The sequence below is a fragment of the Oryctolagus cuniculus genome, chromosome 5, assembly GCF_051225735.1.
Source record: "Oryctolagus cuniculus isolate XC-2025 breed Fujian yellow rabbit chromosome 5, ASM5122573v1, whole genome shotgun sequence".
Taxonomy (NCBI): domain Eukaryota; kingdom Metazoa; phylum Chordata; class Mammalia; order Lagomorpha; family Leporidae; genus Oryctolagus; species Oryctolagus cuniculus.
This window is the reverse complement of record NC_142871.1, coordinates 129025331-129043234: the sequence shown is the minus strand read 5'-3', so window position 1 is coordinate 129043234 and position 17904 is coordinate 129025331. Positions and strand designations below refer to the sequence as shown.

The 17904-nt window shown below is 55.0% G+C and overlaps 1 protein-coding gene across 2 annotated transcripts in view; it reads right to left on the bottom strand.

Annotated features, from left to right (window-relative positions):
• The window catches only part of LRFN2 (leucine rich repeat and fibronectin type III domain containing 2), a 163286-nt gene extending 160366 nt beyond the window's left edge, over window positions 1-2920 (bottom strand). Inside the window, exon 1 of one of the 2 annotated variants that reach the window (XM_089333237.1) lies at window positions 1799-2920. The gene's annotated coding sequence lies outside the window, so the exon portion shown is untranslated. The remainder of the gene's footprint in view (window positions 1-1798) is intronic. The other variant, XM_017345105.4, reaches the window with a different exon arrangement.
• Window positions 2921-17904: the final 14984 nt, after the last annotated feature.

Genomic DNA, 17904 nt, shown 5'->3' with positions numbered 1-17904 from the left:
CCTGCGACCAACCAGCAGGCACCTGCCGCTGCCGCTGGACAGAGACAGAGCTGGGAGCCGACCTCCTCCTGAGCCGCTCTGCCCAAGGCTGCTCACGGAAATGCCGAGTTTGCCGTTTGCGTTCCCCAGGGGGAGGCCAGGACACTAAGAAATTACATTCCTGGGTGGGAATTAGACCAGAAACTCCAAAGGAGCAAAAAGAAGCAAGTGAGGAGGCCGGGAGGTGGAACTGTGCACTCCTAGCCTCAGTCGTTAGGGAGGGACGACAGGCCAGCGTCAGCAGGAGAGCCCAGGGCAGCTGGCCTGGTCTGCAGAGGCAGAGGGCTCCCCGTGTAGGCCTCCGGGGGCTCCTCGTCCTCCCGGCACCACCCTTTGGCCTCCGATCACACCCCACAAGCAAGACCCACGCCCTGGGGTCCGGAGGCAGCATGGTTCTTCACCCAGGGCGGCGGCCAGCCAAGGGCACACCCCCAGCGCCCCGTTTCCTCTTCTCTCCTTTCACCACCATCCCGACCTCAGCACCCCACTAGGAATTCCAAGACGGCCCCCACTCTGTGCAGCCGCCCACCTAAAACCCAGCCCACTGTTCCCAGGAACTTCACATCCCAGGGAATGGCATTTTCCTCCCTAGCTCAGCTCCTCCCCAGCCGTGAGGGTCAATTTTCTAAAGCCGCCCCCTCCCCAGGCCCGGCAAAGCCAATCAGGCCATGGAAACCACAGCTGCCTCCTCCCTGGGAAACACACGCGTGCTCACGCACGCACACACACACACACACACACTCTGCTGTGGCCAGGGCAGAGGGTCAGCATCTACAGCCATGCCGGTAACTCCAGCTCAGAATGCAGGCTGGGACTAGCTTCCTCTCCCTGCAGGTGGCTGTCTGTCTGTCTGTGTGAGGCTGTCTGGGTGCACTTGGCATCCGACTGGCTCACTCCCTCTGCGGTCTGTGCGCAGGCTCCCTCCTCTCTCTCTAGCCTCACTGTCTCTCTCTAGGCTCTGCCCCTGCTCCTCAAACTCACTGGCTGTGTCCTTTGTACGGAGCTGCCGGCTAGGTGGGCAGGGTACTGCCTGGGAAGGTCCATGCCAGGCGGGCGGGCACTGCCTGCCTTTGCCTCTCTCCCTCCTCCCTGCCCAGGCCAACCTGAGAACCAGGGCAGGGATGGGTAGCAGACGGAGACCTATCAACTCGGGCATGCCTGATGCCAGTTTCCATATTGCTTCATCATGCCATTCTGATGCCCCACGCTGCACACACAACCCACCCTCCTCGCCATGTCCCTGCGATCTGCCTGAGGCCAGGATCGGCTCCCTGAGCCTGCCTTGCCCGCCGCCCCAAACTGCAACCCTGCCGGCCTGCCCTCCCTCGGTGCCGAGTGGGCCCCGCCGCACTTGGCGCTAGCGCACCCCACCCAGCGCGCAGAGCTCGCAGGGAGCCCCCAGCCATGGCTCCAGCAGGCCTCGCGGGTGCAACAGAGTGGTCTGGCAGCAAAGTTCTCCATCCGCCCGTGGCTCGCGCCTCTCCCGCCGGCTCCCCGGCCTCGCGCGGACCCACTCGTCCCGCGCTCCCCGCCAGATTTTTCACCCCCGCTATCAAAAATCAGAAAGCAAGAGGAAACCTCTCGTGATACGAATGGCCAGAAGACAAGCGGGTGTCGGCAGGAGCCCCCAAAGACGAGGGGAGTCGTCAAGTGAAAAAGAAAGGGGATGCAAAGTTCCCCGTTCCCTCGGGCGCGTCCAGCCCCGCGCCCAGCTCGCGCGGTTGCCCGGGATCGCGGAGCCGCGGCGGCGGCCACTCACCTGGGCGAGGCAGCATCTACCCCCGGCTGCGGGGCTCCGAGGCCGGCTCGGCGGGGCGCCCGGGCTCCCCGGCTCGGCCGCGCATCCTTCCGCGCCCGCCACAGTCTGGAGCTAAGCCCTCCGGCTCCGGCGAAGGCAGGCAGATGGTGGCCACGGACGTCCACGCGGGGAGAGCCCTGAGCGGCTTATTCAGTTATATCCATGGCATTTAGCGAGGAGCAGGGGGAAGCACAACTTGTTCTCTTCGCGTCCAGATTTTTAAAAAAGGAAAGAAAAGATCATCTCTCCCCGAGGAAGACGCCGAGAGGATCTACCAGATCGAAGACCCACGGGCATTCCCGGGAACCTCCGGCATCGTAGAATGTGGGGCGCCTTCAAGTTCAGACGAGCCTGGCGGGGTGTGTGTGTGTGTGTGTGTGTGTGTGTAGAGGGAGAGGGAGTGAGAAGGAGCCAGGCACTCACACCCACATGCACACACACAAACACACTCCCCCGCACTCGCTGCATGCACGCTGCCCCCCGCGCGCGCACACACGCGCGCGCGCTCTCCCGCTCTCTCTCCCCTCTCTCACACGCACACACACACACGCACACGCAGAGCGATCACACGCCAGGATCCTGGAGGGAGCCGCACCGGCTGCAAGAGGCAGCGCAGGGCCAGCGGTGGAGAAAGCCCCCGGCCGGAGGCGCCCAGGAGCCCGGTGGCCGTGCGCGCCGTCCCCGCCGAGCTCCCCGGCGCGGCAGCCCCCAGCGGCGGCCCGCGGAGCTGCAGGACCCCTGAGCCAGCCGCGCGCCCGCCACCCGGCCCGCCGCCGAGCGCACCCGCTTCCGCGCCGACCGACACCCACACCGCGGCCGCCGGCGCCCGAGGGATCCGCGGTGCTGGCAGCAGTGGCGCGGGGCCGGCGGGGTGGGGGCGGGGATGGGTGGAGGCTGCGGGCAGGGAGGGCGGCAGACGGGTCGTGAGCCCCGGGAACCGGGAGGGCCGGGCTCTGCGGCCCGGTGACACGGGCAGCCCTGCGCCAGGCGAGCCGGGCGGCCTGGGCTGCGCCGCCGCAGCCCGCGCGGGTGCTGCTGCCTCACGTGCGGAGCGCGCCGCGCATCCGTCAGTCCGCCGCCTGCCGGAGGAAAAGCCGACCGCGCCCGCCCCAGGCTGCGCGTGGGGGCTGGGAGGATGGCGCCCACCCAGCCCTGGAGCCCAGCTCCGGATCCTGCCCTCTAGCCGGGGCCCCCACGAAAGGGTGCGCCGGCGGGAGGCGCCCGTACTTTCACTCGTCCTGAATATTCCAAGAGCCCAGGAGATGTGCAGTGGCGCCGAGTGTTTGCACAGCGCCCTCAGGACTCGCGCTGTCTGCTCTTCGCGGAGCTCCCATTTGACACGGAAGGAAACTACAGCCCAGCAAAGTGACTTGTCCAAAGCACGTGGTAGGCAGTGGAGCCTCTCCTGGAAGCAGACTGTGGCCTTAGAATCGGGAGTCCTGGGTCTGCACCAGGGCGCGCCTGTCTGGCTTATCCCCTCTGCCCCCTGGGGTCATCTCCAGCTCCGGGAAAAGGTGGACCGGAGCTTTGCCTTCCTGTGCTCGGAGAAGCGCTTTCCCCTCTCCGGCTGCAGGAACCGAATGTTCAAGACTGCTGCTGGCAGTGCAGCTGGAAAATCCAGGGCCAGGGAGCCTGGCTCAGACCCCCTCTGGTCCCCTCTGCTACTGCATCCCAAGCACCTGCCCCGGTCACCCACAGGGAGGCACAGGCAGCATGTGCAGTCCAGGCTCCACTGGACACATCCTTAGCACCAGACCCTGTGTCCTCTCCGTTCACACGGGTGCTGCCTCTGTGTAGAAGTCCAGGCAGCTGGTCCCCCTGTGCTGGCGCCCTCTCCAGGAAAACTGCAGATCCTTGAAGACAGGCCCTCCTGAACCCCTGAGGGGAAGAAAGATGCCTCCAGGAAGGAGTTCCAGGTGTCCTGGTGTGGGCTTCCCTGGGAAGAAGGGAGCCTACTCAAGCAAAGAGAGGCAGATGCCAAATGCGAGCTGAAAGAAGGGAAGAGAAACAAGAAGACTGAGAGACGAGGGGGGTGTGAAAAGATGGGAAGGGAAGGGGGAGGGGAGGGGGGACATAGGCATCCGCGTGGGGTATGTGTTTCCCCTGGCCAGGAAGTTTTCCCAAATTGCAGTGAGGAGCCAGCACCTGGATCATGGGCACTTCTGAAAACCACTGGTCTATTTTTCTAATTACACTTGCCTCAATGCAAGCAGCCTCAGCCCCAGGCTGGGTATCAGGTGGCCTGAATGCTCACCTGGCGTTGTGCTGGAGAGCAATGCAACAAGCCCCTTCCCCTCTAGGGGGCCAGACTGGGTGCTTTCTCCCTGAGGAACCACAGCAGGTGGAAAAGGGTGAAGACCCAAATGCATCTTGGGAGGCCAAGAGAAAACCAGTTTGCTGTCACCGTTTACCACGGAAAACTGCCCAGAAGATAGTCTGCACCTGGATCCCGGATCGTGGGAGTTTGGGCTCCTTGAGCAAGCCCAGAGGGCCCACACTGGTGTGGTACTGGCTGCTGGCACCACAGAGGAGAGCCAGGACTCCAGGAAGAAGTGACCCCATCACTCTATATGAGAGAAAGCATTTGCACCCACACCATTGTAATGGTGGGCATGGAGGTCTTCTCCAGTTTCATTTATCTAAGGACCCTGTGCTGAACTTCCTGAATCTTTGCCCGTGCCTCTCTCGCCTCTCTCAGTGCCCAGGCTGGACTCCCCCATGCTCTGGGCATGGACTTCTTTGTTTCCATTTTAGAGCTGAGGCATTCAAGTGCAGAGCAGAAAAATGATTCCCAGAGAGCTCCCAGCAGGTGCTTAGGGATATTTTCACATGCCCTCCCGGGTCTCTGCTGCCTCGTGCTTCAGGCTGAACATGAAGGGCACTCGCCATACTCCATTGTGAATCCAGGAATTCAATGTGAAGAATGTCCAAGGTCTCCCCATCCCCCACTCCAAGCCCACACCTGCTCTCCCGGACCCTCCTCATCACCCCTCCTCCCATTCCCCCTTCCGTATCCCTTGGCTTTCTGCTGGGAATACAGCAGAGAGGAATTAGATCGCAGCATCTGAGTATCCAAAAAGAGTTCCCAGGAGGGTTTGGAGGGAGACAGGGTCTCAGCCGAGGGACAAGAGGCAGACTTGGCCTGGGCCTTGATAACTGATGGGCAACCACTTTCGTCCGAGTCCACTGAGTGTAGAAAAGAGAGGAGATTCGTTGAAAAGCGCTGGTGGGGAAAGTGGTGACACAGCATGCTCAGTGGCTCCCCTTTTGGAATGCTTGGGGTTAGGGGTCGCCTCCACTTCCAGGAAGGCAGCACTTGACATGGCAGCTCTGACCTGGGAGATATGGGCGGGCTTCCTGGTTCAGGACAGCTTGTGACTTTGGCCTGCCCCAGCCCCAGAAGTCGAGGGCATTCGGGGAGTGAACTAGCAGATGGAAGATCTCTCTCTCTCTCTCTCTCTCTCCCCCTGTGTGTGTGCACAGGCACACACACACACTGCTCTGCCTTTAAAATAAAAATATAAGTAAATAAATAAATAAACAAATCAGTGAGGGGTCCAGGACTGCAGAAAGTGCTCATGAAAGAAGGGGTGCTCTCTGTGACCCCGCGATGTGCGAGTGGCTTCTCGGAGCCCCCTTGGCCCCAAGACTGGCTTCATGCACCAGGAGAACAAGACAAACCCTGGAGCACAGGCACTTAGCCTGGCAGTTAAGACGCTGCTGGGGAGGTCTGCGTCCATGTCAGGGTGCCTGGGTTTGAGCCACAGTTTGGTTTCTTGATTCCAGCTTCCTGAGACAGGCAGTGATGGCTCGAATGCTAGGGTCTTTGCCACACACATGGGAGACCTGGATGGAGTTCCTGGCTTCTGGCCTGGCCTGGTCCAGCCCTGGACATTGCAGGCATTTGGGAAGTGAACCAATGAATGAAATATCATTCTCTCTCTCTCTCTCTCTCCTCCCTCTCTCTCTCTCCCTTCCTCCCTCCCTCCCTTTCCACACACACACACAAACCGAACCATCTCTCTTTCCTTTTGTCTTTTGGTCTCTCAACTAAATGAATTAAAGCCTATGAAAAACAAGAGACCCTAGGACACAGTCTTGTAGGCCTCAGGGTCTCCCGCTGATTCTGTCCCCTGGATTGGGAGCTGGGAGTCCTAAATTCTTAGCGCTGCAGTCACTCAACTTCCCCAGGGACACAAGGCCATCCTACTCCCAGGTTGTCCCATAGGCCTTGCCAACTTTGGACAGCTGTGTCATGGGAGCACAGGCTAGCCCTGGGGTGCCCTTTCTGGAGGTGCAAGGTGAGATCTTATCATTCTGCCAGGTCCTCTTCCCCTCCTCCCTCCCTGAATGCTAGGGTAACAAGCAGCCAAAATAAATTCCTATTAGTATGCACATGTATTCCCAGATTCCTCAACCCAGGAGTAACACCACCTACAGCCATTAGCCCGGCTTTGTTTTCTAAATGCACTTTGCTTTCACCCCAAGCCCTCTGTTACCTCATCCCCTCCCCCAAGCCCAATGGGCTCCCTTCCCAGCCTCATTCTCTTGGCCCAGACCCCAGTCCGGGGTGGGTTCCTTATGTGTCCAGGCACCCGCTAATCCTGGGATATCATGATCCGTCAATGGAGCAGTCTTCACTGAGTCTCTCTGTGTACCACCTAGTGCTTTTTTTTTTTTTTTTTTTTTTTTTGACAGGCAGAGTGGACAGTGAGAGAGAGACAGAGAGAAAGGTCTTCCTTTGCCACACCCTCCAATGGCTGCTGTGGCCGGTGCACTGCAGCCAGCACACTGCGCTGATCCGATGGCAGGAGCCAGGTACTTATCCTGGTCTCCCATGGGGTGCAGGGCCCAAGCACTTGGGCCATCCTCCACTGCACTCCCTGGCCACAGCAGAGGGCTGGACTGGAAGAGGGGCAACCGGGACAGAATCCGGCGCTCCGACCGGGACTAGAACCCGGTGTGTCGGTGCCGCAGGTGGAGGATTAGCCTAGTGAGCCGCGGCGCCAGCCAACCACCTAGTGCTTTGTTAAGGACCGGAAGGGAGAAGAGGAGGCAGAGGGCAGTGCCTCCTCCTGGAGAGAAAGGCTCACCAGCCTTGGTGCTGTGCCTCCCCTGACCTTGACCTTGTTCATTACAATTCGTTACAGTTAAAGATGCTGAGTCCAAAGCAGGCACCGTGATTTCAAGCCAGATCTCTGAGTCCACGTCCCAGGACCCTTCCTGTGCACAAACAAGGCATCCTTCCCAGCATGAGCCTCGAGGCCAGTGAGTGCAAAATGACCTGGTGCAGCCTGGAGTGCCGCGAACCCCCGGGGAAAGAGAAGGCCAAGGCCATTAAGACTGGCTTTGTGGAGACCGTCCACACCGACCACTGCACAGACCTGGGAGTTGGCATCACTGTGATAGCAACACTGCAAGAGGGGAGAGCGCTGTGGTATAGTGGGTGAGGCCGCTGCCTGCAGTGCCAGCATCCCATATGGGCCCCAGTTCTAGTCCCCGCTGCTCCACTCCGACCCAGCTCTCTGCTGTAGCCTGGGAAAGCAGTGGAAGATGGCCCAAGTCCTTGGGCCCCTGCACCCACATGAGAAAACCCGGAGGAAGCTCCTGGCTCCTGGCAGTACCAGCTGTTGCAGCCAATTGGGGAGTGAACCAAAGGATGGAAGACACCCCCCCTCTATCTCTCTCTCTGGCTCTCCTTCTCTCTATGTAACCCTGACTTTCAAATAAATAAATAAATCTAGAAAGCAAGCAAACAAGCAGTTTGGGGTTCTTTAGTGTGGCTGTGGGCAGCTCTTCTTCCTGGGCCTCAGTTTCTCCAGCTCTAAGATAGGACAATTGGAGCCAAATGGTCTCTGAGATCCGATGAAAAACAGTACAGAGAAGAGTTTGAAGCAGGACTTAAGACAACAGGGTCCATCGGCTTCCCCGGCTTGCTGCCTCCTGTGGTTACTCTCAAGTTTTAAGGGTGACTTTGAAGCAGAGAACACAGAGGGCAATGACCAGGGCCCATGCAAATGTGGGAAGGAGCCCAGCTCTCAGCTCTGCGGGGCGCTCCCCACAGGCCTCCCAGGGCTTGCCCAGTCCAGCGGCTCCTCCAGCAGCCGTGTCACAGGGAGAGCAGAGCCCCGGGACTCTGTGCCAGCCCCTCCTCTCCGCCCTGAAGCGGGATCATCGCCCTGGATGCTCACGGAAACCCTATGAGGTGAGTACTGCTCTTCTCCACGCTGGCCAGATCTGGGAATCAAGACCTAGGGAACCCAGGAGGTCTGTGGGTGGCAGGTAGCACAGCCTTAGTTCTAATCCTGATGCTCCAGCCCCGGAGCCTGGCTAGAACGGACTGCTTGGGGAGGAAATGTATTCAAGGAGAATCAATACAGGGAAAATTACTGTCTCCGTCTCCGAAATGGGCAGAGCGAACGCCTCCCCTTTCGTCGCAGCTCTCAGTCTCTTCCTTCCCCCATCTCGGCCTCCTTTTATGTATTGTTTGGAACATACAGTCATAAGTGTGCGGTTTGTTTTATAATCCAGTCAACTGTGGAGGCACAGCTCGCGTCATTTATGTCCCTGCCTTAGCACCCTTCACCCAAGAGATTTATTGCAGCAAGAATTGACTGACTCCAGAGTCCTTTCCGTTCCTTAATCAAGTCCTTGGCTTTTCTTTCAAAGGGACTTGGAGAGCCGAGCAGAAACCAACCCAAAGCCTGGTCCCAAGCAGGATGATAATTCAATTTCATCTAATAAAAGTGCCTTTGTGAGAAGGATTAAGGGAAAGATCAGCTGTGATCCCATCCTACGCTCTGCTAGAGCTGACCGGTCATGTATCCAAATGGCTAAAGTCCAGGAGAGCAAGGGAAAAATAAGAAGTCAGGGGAAATTTCCAGAACAGAGAGATCACCTATGAGCAGAGAAATCAGAGAAGACTTCAAGGAGGCCTTGATTGATGACCAACACATGATGGATGGGTAACCATTCTTTTCTTAAAAAGAATATACATATATATCTTTTTAAAGGATATATATGTGTATATATATACTTGAAAGGCAGAGTGACATACAGAGAAAGAGAGAACGAGAGCGAGATCTTCCATCTGCTGGTTAACTCCCCAAATGGCCACAACAGCCAGGGGCCAGGAACTCCATCCCAGTCTCCCACCTGGATGGCAGAGACCTAAGTACCTCGGCTGTCTTCCACTGCACTCCCAGGTGCATTAGCAGGGAGCTGGACTGGAGGCAGAGAGACAGGACTCAAACTCACACTCCAACATGGAATGCTGGTTCACAGACAGTGGCTTAACCCACTATGCCACAGCATAGGCCCAAGGTTGGATAGCATTCTGGCAAGTAGTGAGACAGGAGAGCTGGCAGTCCAGGGGGAGGTGAGCGCACAGGTAAAGACAAGGAGGCAGGATAGCAAAGCAGTGTGGGGACAAGGGAGCTTTCTGGTGTGACCAATACACAGCACTGAAAACACAGTGGTTAGAAACAGGGGCTCTGACTCTGGGCCGTCGGGGTTGACATCCAAGTCGCTCACCTGTAAGGTGCCTGCAGGTGCACTACATAGGGAAGGGGGGAGGTTTCAATGACATAACTGACTTCAGAACGTGGGTTGTTGTTTCTAGATGATTAGAGGAGTGGAAAATAAGAAGGCAGAGGAGGTAGATAACGTGCAGATCCCTTTCTGCGGGTGACTGGGCAGCACTGCAGAGCTCTGGACAGATCTGCGTGGGGGGTTGCTGCTTGAACTGCTGTGAGAAGGAACTGAAGAGCCGGCAAGCCGTCCTGAGCTTCTTGGAGAGTCTGTGTAAGAGGAGAGCAGTGGCCAGGTAACAGTGGACGGAGGTGGATGTGAGAGCAGAAGGGAGGGGACCCCAGAGGTGGCTCGAAGAGGGGGTTGAAGATGAGGAGGGTGGTTGCTGTCTTTGGGGGAGACAAGGAAGACAAGAAGAAGTCGGAGGGGAAGTGGGGAATGATGAGCTTCACGCTGAGTGTGTACAGCTTGAGAGCCTAGGAGCACCCAGGGCCTCTTGACCAGGACATACTTCGAGCAATGAGTCTGGAGAGGTGGTCAGGAGCAGGATGGAGAGGAAAGTTGTTGTGTTTTTTTTTTTTTTTGGAAGATTTACTTATTTATTTGAGAGGCAGAGCTACAAGCAGAGAGAGGAAGACAGAGAGGTCTTCCATCTGCTGGTTCACTAGGAGCCAGGAGCTTCTTCCGGGTCTGCCATGTGAGTGCAGGGGCCCAAGGACTTAGGCCATCTTCCACCTCTTTCCCAAGTGCATCAGCAGGAAGCTGGATTGGAAGTGGAGCAACTGGGACTTGAACCGGCACCCATGTGAGATGTCAGTGCCAGAGGCAGAGGCTTAGCCTACTACACCACAGTGCTAGTCCCAAGAGAGAAAAGTTTTAGAGGAAGTCCCCAGTGGAGAAAGTGTAGGTTGAGAGGGAGGTGTGGATTAGGAACATCCGTTTGCCTTCTCTCCATGCATAGCCCTGCCCTAACCCTTTCACACATCTTGCCTGCACTCCTTCCTGCAAAGCAGAAACTGGTTAGCTCCATGGTGCAGACAGGGAGAATTGTGGCTCGGCTGGGTTCAGGCACTCTGTTAGTTAAAGACGATACATAAGAGGTAAAGAAGAACACACAGGGGAGTTGAAGGAGAGAGTGCTTGCCACTTTGCTTTCCAGGTGTTGCATGGCAAGGCTCACATAGAGAATGGTAGTGGGGGGTGAATAGAGAGGCGGATCTTCACCAGGCTCCTGTGACTCCGTGTGGCTGTTCCAAGTACTAAAGGGATCACCACTTCAGCACAGCAAGAAGCAGCGGTGACAGTGAACATACTAACTGGCACAGGTGCCGACCATTGCAGCAGAAATCGCTGCCACACCACACATGTTTCTGTCTCGTTGTCACAAAATGAGGCAGCCCCATCTTGGGGCTCGACGGTGGGGGTTTGGGACACACGGGGGCTGGAGAAGTGGCACAGAGTATTTCTGTATTTTGATCGCCCATGTGTCTGAATGGTGCAGCCCAGCCCAGCTTGTGACCAATCCACAGCCCACACGTGAGCCGCGGCACACCAGCTGGGCCCCTGGCTCAGAATGTGCTTACGTAGTGTGCTTGACCTGCCAGGGGAGCAGGTCTGGGGGGATGATGATGACTGGTAGACAGAGCTGCCGGGTTTGGCAATTTGCAGGTCATCGGTGGCCTTTAAGAGAGCAATTTCTGCAGCGCTATGGGCGTGGGAACCAGATTGCTCGTGGTTGGGGCTGAGTGGGAGGCGCGGAAGTAGAGGCGGAGAGTGTATAATACTTTTTTGAGAAGTTTAGCTGTGAAAGGAGGGTGGAAGGTGGGATGGAAACTCAGAAGAAATCAGAGTGAAGGGAACACTTTCTTGGGGGTGGGAAATACTGGGAGTACACCAGAGTAAGACAGCCAGTGGAGAGAGGGAGAGGGAGAGGGAGAGGGAGAGGGAGAGGGAGAGGGAGAGGGAGAGGGAGAGGGAGAGGGAGAGGGAGAGGGGGAAGCAGTTCTTTAAAGAGGTGGGCAGGGAAGCTCAGGCATGAGCCCTGGAGGAGAAAAAGATCTTTCTCAGAGACTAGAAGAAAGGAAGAAAAGGAAAGGAGAGGACAGAGGTACTTGGTGGTGGCCTGGATCTCGTAAGCTGAGACACAGGGGGCGAGGAAGTGGGATTGGAGGACAGAGGGGGGGTGCAGCAGCCGCTGGGGTGAGACGGGCAGTCTGCAAGGCTGAGCACAGATGCTCCAGGTGGAGGGAGGCCTGTTGTTCTCGGCATGTTGTGGTGGGAACTCAAGGCCCTCACGGGACTTTGTCTTGCTGTCTGTAACAGAAATGACCAAGTGTCTGTGCTCCAGGACTTAGGGCTCGTGCGGAGGGAGTGGGGATGCACTCAGTATGCAGTGACCTGAGAGACGGCCTGTGGGTCCTGGGTCAGCAGGTGAGTGAGGATTGGCAGAGGTCACTGGACAGGAAGCCAGTGGTCTTGTTCATAAGGGGACAAGGGGTACCAGTAGATACAGAATAAAATATGGGAGGATAAGAATTAGTGGCCCTGGGGGGTTGGCATTGATTGTGGAGAGCAGATGAAGCCTCTGCCTGCAATGCTGGCATCCCAAGTTCAACCAACAGTTCAAGTCCAACTGCTCTCCTGCTCCAGCTCCCTGCTGATGCACCTGGGAAAGCAGCAGAAGATGGCCAAGTGCTTGGGACCCTGCTACCCATGTGGGAGACCAAGATGGAATTCCAGGCTCCTGGCTTTGGTCTGGCCCAGCCCTGTCTGTTGTGTCCACTTGGGGAGTGAACCAGTAGCTGTAAGATCTCTTTCTCTCTCTATCACTCTGCCTTCCAAATAAATACTCTTTTAAAAAAAGAATTGCGTGGCCAGAGCAAATGAGAACTTGAGGCCAGGTTTTGTGGAATGCTGGCTGCTGGCAGGAGACTCCCACCTGCCTGTTCCCCCTCTCCCTGGTACCACATCGGTTTGAATGCCCAAGAACTCTTCTGAAACTCCCATGCCGGCTGGATTCTTCACAGGATCTACTTACAGGAAGCACTTACACGAGACTGGAAAGCACAAAGAAGGTGACCGTAATTCTCTGCTTCTGAGAGTGGCACCTGCAGGGGCTCAGGGTCCTGGACTTCTGTTTAGTTTCAACAGTGAATCTGCCTGGGGCAGCAGGTGCTGGATTCTGAGATGTGGAGTACAGTGCTTTCTGCTTACTGCTCCTTCAGCGCTAGGGTCAGCGGCAACTTTTTAAAGTCACCCGTCTTTTCCTTATAGATTTTTTTTTAAATCCAACCAACACCTTCGATACAAATGCCTTGTACTGAACATCTCTGTCTGAAATATCTAAAGTTGCTTCTGTGTTCCAGATAAGACATCATCACGTGAGAGCAAAGCATGAGATGTGATTGGACGTGGGAACGCCTGAAGCAGAGGTGCCGATGAAAGTCTTGCAGCTGGTGGGCACTGGGTGAAAAGGAGGAGGGGGAGCAAGGGTTCAGAGCACGAGTGTATGGCTGGGGCCAAAGAGGGACTCCACACTCTGAGCCAGGTCTGGAGCATCCTGGGGCGTGAGGGTTGTCAGGCAGAGCAAATGCTCTTACTCACCCTCATGTCACGCGGGTCCATCCTCTGCCTCCCACTGCTTCTGCTGACCCTGCTCAGCCTGTGACATGTTTGTCGCCCCCTCTCCCTGCTGCTTGTTCCTGAGCCCTCTCCCTTTCATGGTTTTCCTACTCTTCCCCAAACCCCAGAAATGGGTACCAACCTCTGTTTCTGAAATTCTTATTCCTTCTTAAAAGCCTTTCCTGATCTGGACCCCATGGGTGACTCTAAGAGGGGTTTGCACCACCTGAAAGCATGCAGCCAGTCTCACGTGCGAGTGTGTCAGTGCACTGCTTCCCAAGAGAGAGACGGGCTGTCATAGTTAGCACCCTTTCAAAGGGTCCTTGTTTCCTTCACCGTGGGAGTGGCTCAGGGGAGAGGAAGAGAACAATTACTGATAGAATCTCAGGAACGTAATTTGTTCGAGGGCTCTAACTTTTCCTGTGAGCTGGACTGTTGCAAAGATTAGAAATAGAGTAAAAATGAGCTCAGTCCTTGTCATGGTTGACTCGTAGTAAACAGTGGCTTTTGGTAGTGAGCTGGTTTGGGTTCCTCCAGCAGCATATGTTTAGACAAGGATCCGAGTAGCAGTGTTTTTTGGGAGGTGACCCAGGATGGGGTGTGTTACCAGGAGGGGGGCATCCCACAGTGGCTTCAGTGAGAGCTGCTCCCCAGGTTGTCCCCCACGGTCGCCTTCCTCAAGGCATTTATCTGCCTATTTGCCATCTGTCACTGGTTGAGGGCTTCTGGGGACATTAACTCTCCAGCACAATTGGCTCCTTTGGCCAAGAAAAACCCTCGGGTGTCAAGTCTCAAGCATTCGGGGTAACAATTCAGGCGGAAAAGCGTGGATGCTGAAGAGACAGCAGCCATGCAATGCCAGCGACTGTCACCATGACTAATACAAAGCCTTGCTCTACCCTCACAAGCGGCTCTAATAAATTCCCTGACCTGTGCCCCGTGAGCCCTTAGCTTGTTCTCTTGTCTTTGTCCTGTGCTGGACTAGCATCCTGGTATTGTGTGCATACATACTTGTCTCCCTAAGAAGATGGAAAGCTTTATGAAGGCAGAAGTTGTGTCTCACCCAGTTCTGACACCAGGATCTGACATAACGGTTGATACACAATGAAAACATCCCAACCGTGTTTATAATGGGTGAACTGCCTTCCAAGTGGCAGTTTGAGAGGTTTCCAATGACCCCACTCTGCACAAGGGTGTGGAGGCACTGTTAGGCTTTCTGCACACAAGCCGGAGCTCTATGTCCCCTCTTGTTTCTGTGGCAGGTGCCTTTATCACACAGCGTATATGGTTCCTGAATCATTTGCCAGGGGATTCATGTCTCAGTATTATAATCCCCAAAGCAATGATATTAGAAATTCAGTGTTTAAAAGGAACTGTTTAAGGTGTCAGCACGTTATGATAATTGTCTGAGAGGACACCCTCCTCCCCACCTTTCTTCTTGAATTGCATTAGTAAGCTCTTTTCACCTCAATACAAAGGCTGGGAAGATTAGGGACTATTTATATGTGTGTCGCCCACCTCCACCAGTATCCTCCATCTCCCATCCCCACTTTGCCAGCGTATGGGGAGCCTACTCTGCTTTGTGGAGCACATGCCTGAATAAGCCTGATTGCTTTCCTGTATGTCTTTATACAACTTTAAATATTCATTGCGCCATCAAATTAAATAGGATTCGTTGGCTGTCATTCTTTTCAAGGCACTGAGTTCTTTTCCCGGGTACCTGTCCCACCACCATTGCAAGCCTCTGGATTTATGTCACATTATCCCCTACCAGCTGGGCTCCTTGTCAAGCCACAGGGACGCTGGAGACAACAGAGGAGTGGGCGGGGTTTGTTGCTGAGACCCGAAAATCTGCGGGGTGGGGGTGGGGTAGAGTCGAGGGCAGCAGAGAGAGAGCCTGAAGAACACAAGACAGAAAAATGCAAGCCACACCACAGGTCTTCATCAGCCTGCTTCCTATACCCTACACCAAGTTCAAGGGTGGAAGAATTAGCCCCTCAGGATTTCCTTGTTCTTGGGAGCTGGATTAGATGACATGAGGAAGGTCCTTCTAGCCTCTCAATCATTAAGTTTCTTTGTCCGGCAGATAGACGCTTAACAATGAGAGAGGCCCGGTGGGAACTTCTGGGAGAAATTAAAAGGCGGGGTGTGTGGATATGCAGATTTGGCTGAATATTATGTATGGCTTCGTGTTACATTTCAGGGCAATACATTATATTTTAATCCACTTCCTCTGCCTGTGCGGTCCCTCAACAAGGGAATCGATCACCGAGCAGCGAACTAATGTGCCAGGGACAGGGTCACCATCTCCACGCTGTAGTCATTTATAACCAGCCTCAAGTTGGGTAAGGCGCCGCCGCGGGAGATGGCCCTGCGCGGCAGCGGCTGCAGGATCCGCCAGCTGCGGTGCAGAGGGCGGGGCGGGGGGCACTGCAGGCGAGCACTGCCGCAGTCCGCACTGCGGGCCGCCCACCATCGCCCAAGTTACCGCCGCGCGGCGCCACGCGGGGGCTGGCCCTGCTGCAGGCAGGCGAGCTTCAGGGGCGCGAGGTGCTGGACAGCGCCCGGCGCTCCCCCGGAAGCCTTATTATATCTCCGGGGAATATTGAGACAGGGCCACCCAGGTTGCTAATGGGAAAAGCCTGAATGATAACCCCCAAGCTGCGGATCCTGCTCTCATTGGGCTTGGTCTTGGGGAAGGCCAGTTTCCCCTCTGGACCTCTGCTTTTTTCCATTGCAAAGCCAAAACTTGTTCCAGATGTACCCAAACCCCTAGACAGTGGTTCTCAGACCCACTAAACTAGCAGAGCCACCTGTGCAGGGCCAGAACATGTGTATTCCCAGGTCTATTTGCGGAGTTCTAGATCTATAGGCCTGGGACACACATGCATTTTGACATGCATTGCACTGGCTATTTTGCAGTAGTCACAGGAGTCTGACATAAATCTAACACCTCTCTCTCTTTCTGGATTTTCTCTTCTTTCTACCAGGACCTCTCTGCCCTTACAGCACCACTCCCCTCACATCTGTGCAATACATACATCCAGCATCTTTGCACACAAATCATTTTTTAAAATTTATTTGACAGGTAGAGTTGTAGACAGTGAGAGAGAGAGACAGAGAGAAAGGTCTTCCTTCCGTTGGTTCATTCCCTAAATGGCCGCTACAACCAGCGCTGCACCGATTTGAAGCCAGGAGCCAGGTGCTTCTTCCTGGTCTCCCATGCAGGTGCAGGGGCACAAGCACTTGGGCCATCCTCCACTGCCCTCCCAGGACACAGCAGAGAGCTGGACTGGAAGAGGAAAAATCGGGACTAGAACCTGGCATTTTAAAGATTTATTTACTTGAAAGGTACAGTGACAGAGAGGAAGGAGGAGGAGAATGAGGTATGGGGTAGGAGAAGGGGAGAGAAAGAGAGAGAGAAAAGAGTGAGATCTTCCATCAATGTTCACTATCCAAATGGTCACAACAGCCAAGTCTGGGCCAGGCCAAAGCCAGGAACCTGGAACTCTATCCTGCTCTCCCACATGGATGGCGGTGGTACAAGCATTTGGTCCATCATCTGCTGCCTTCCCAGGTACCTTAGCAGGAAGCTGGATTAGAAGCAGAGCATCCTGAACTCAGACCTGGTTTTTGATAGGGGATACCAGCAATGCAAGCAGAGACTTAGCCCAACGTACCACACCACCTGCCCCACAAAGAATTTGTTTACTCCTAAACTTTCAAAGAATTCATTGCATTCCAAGGAGATCTTAGTTTTCTCAAAGATAAACAATACATAGGATAAATCAGCTGCCTTCAAGGCAGTTCTAGTTTCACTGGGAAGACTGACAGGTAGGCAGCTAACTATACTATGGTGGTAAGTGCCCCAATAAAGGTGTGTGGCTGAATGTGGGAGAAGGACAGATGAGAGGGCTCATTTTGTGTTCTCATACAGTGGGGCAGATGGATGCCAACCTTGGGCAGGTGTCAGTCTCCTGGGCCAGCTACGTGGGTTTTCATGCACAGTTTTCTTGGTATTGTGGTCAGTCCTCTGTCTGTGTGCTACATAGCACATCACCAAGTAGAGCAACAATCTCTCTGCTCATCCATCATGGGACCACAGGAGGCACTTGACTGGCAAAGCTTCCCCCTCCTATTCTGCATCATAACCCTTCTTTTTATGCCCCTTTCATCCTTGACTTCCTTCTTTCCCAAAATATTCCCTCTCTCCCCGCTTCTCGGCATCTCTCCACTTTGGTGGCCTCCCCCAAACCTCACCCCCCTCAACACAGAATCTCTCTTCTTAACTTCATTCTTTGTCCCCAGCTGCCATCTGTGGTGAGGGTGGCTGCTTAGTGACAGAGATCCTGGAAGAGATGAAGTTGGATTGTTCATCACAACACATTATGGTGAGAGTGGGATAAAGTCTGACTCCAGCACAGAGACACTTGGGCTAGCTTGCTGCTGGGGTGGCAGGACCAACAAAGCATGCCCTGGGTTGCAAACAGAATCATTTTCAGTAATTGCAACAAAACTGGCTCAACGCTGGTCACTGCTCCCTCCTGACCAGAGGTCTACACACAAGACTCCTTCATTTCTTGTTCAATACTAAAATTCTTCATTTTCCACTCCTAGTTCTTTGTTTCACTCTTTCTCCTCTGCCAACTCACCACTTGGCATCCCATTACTCCTCTTCTGTTGTCTGTTCTTGTGGATCTGAAGCTTTGGGCATTCATTCCCAATACTGTACACCCTGAAAACAGATCTATTTGTGAATCCCCAAATGCTTCCCTTTCATCCAAGAGATCACCCTGATAGAGGATCTCTTCTAGGTCTTTCCATCAAGTCCCCAATTTCTTAGGGTTTCTGCAAGTCTATACATGTGATTGAAAGGCATGGAATCCCTTCTCCCTATCTTGACATTATTTTCTAATG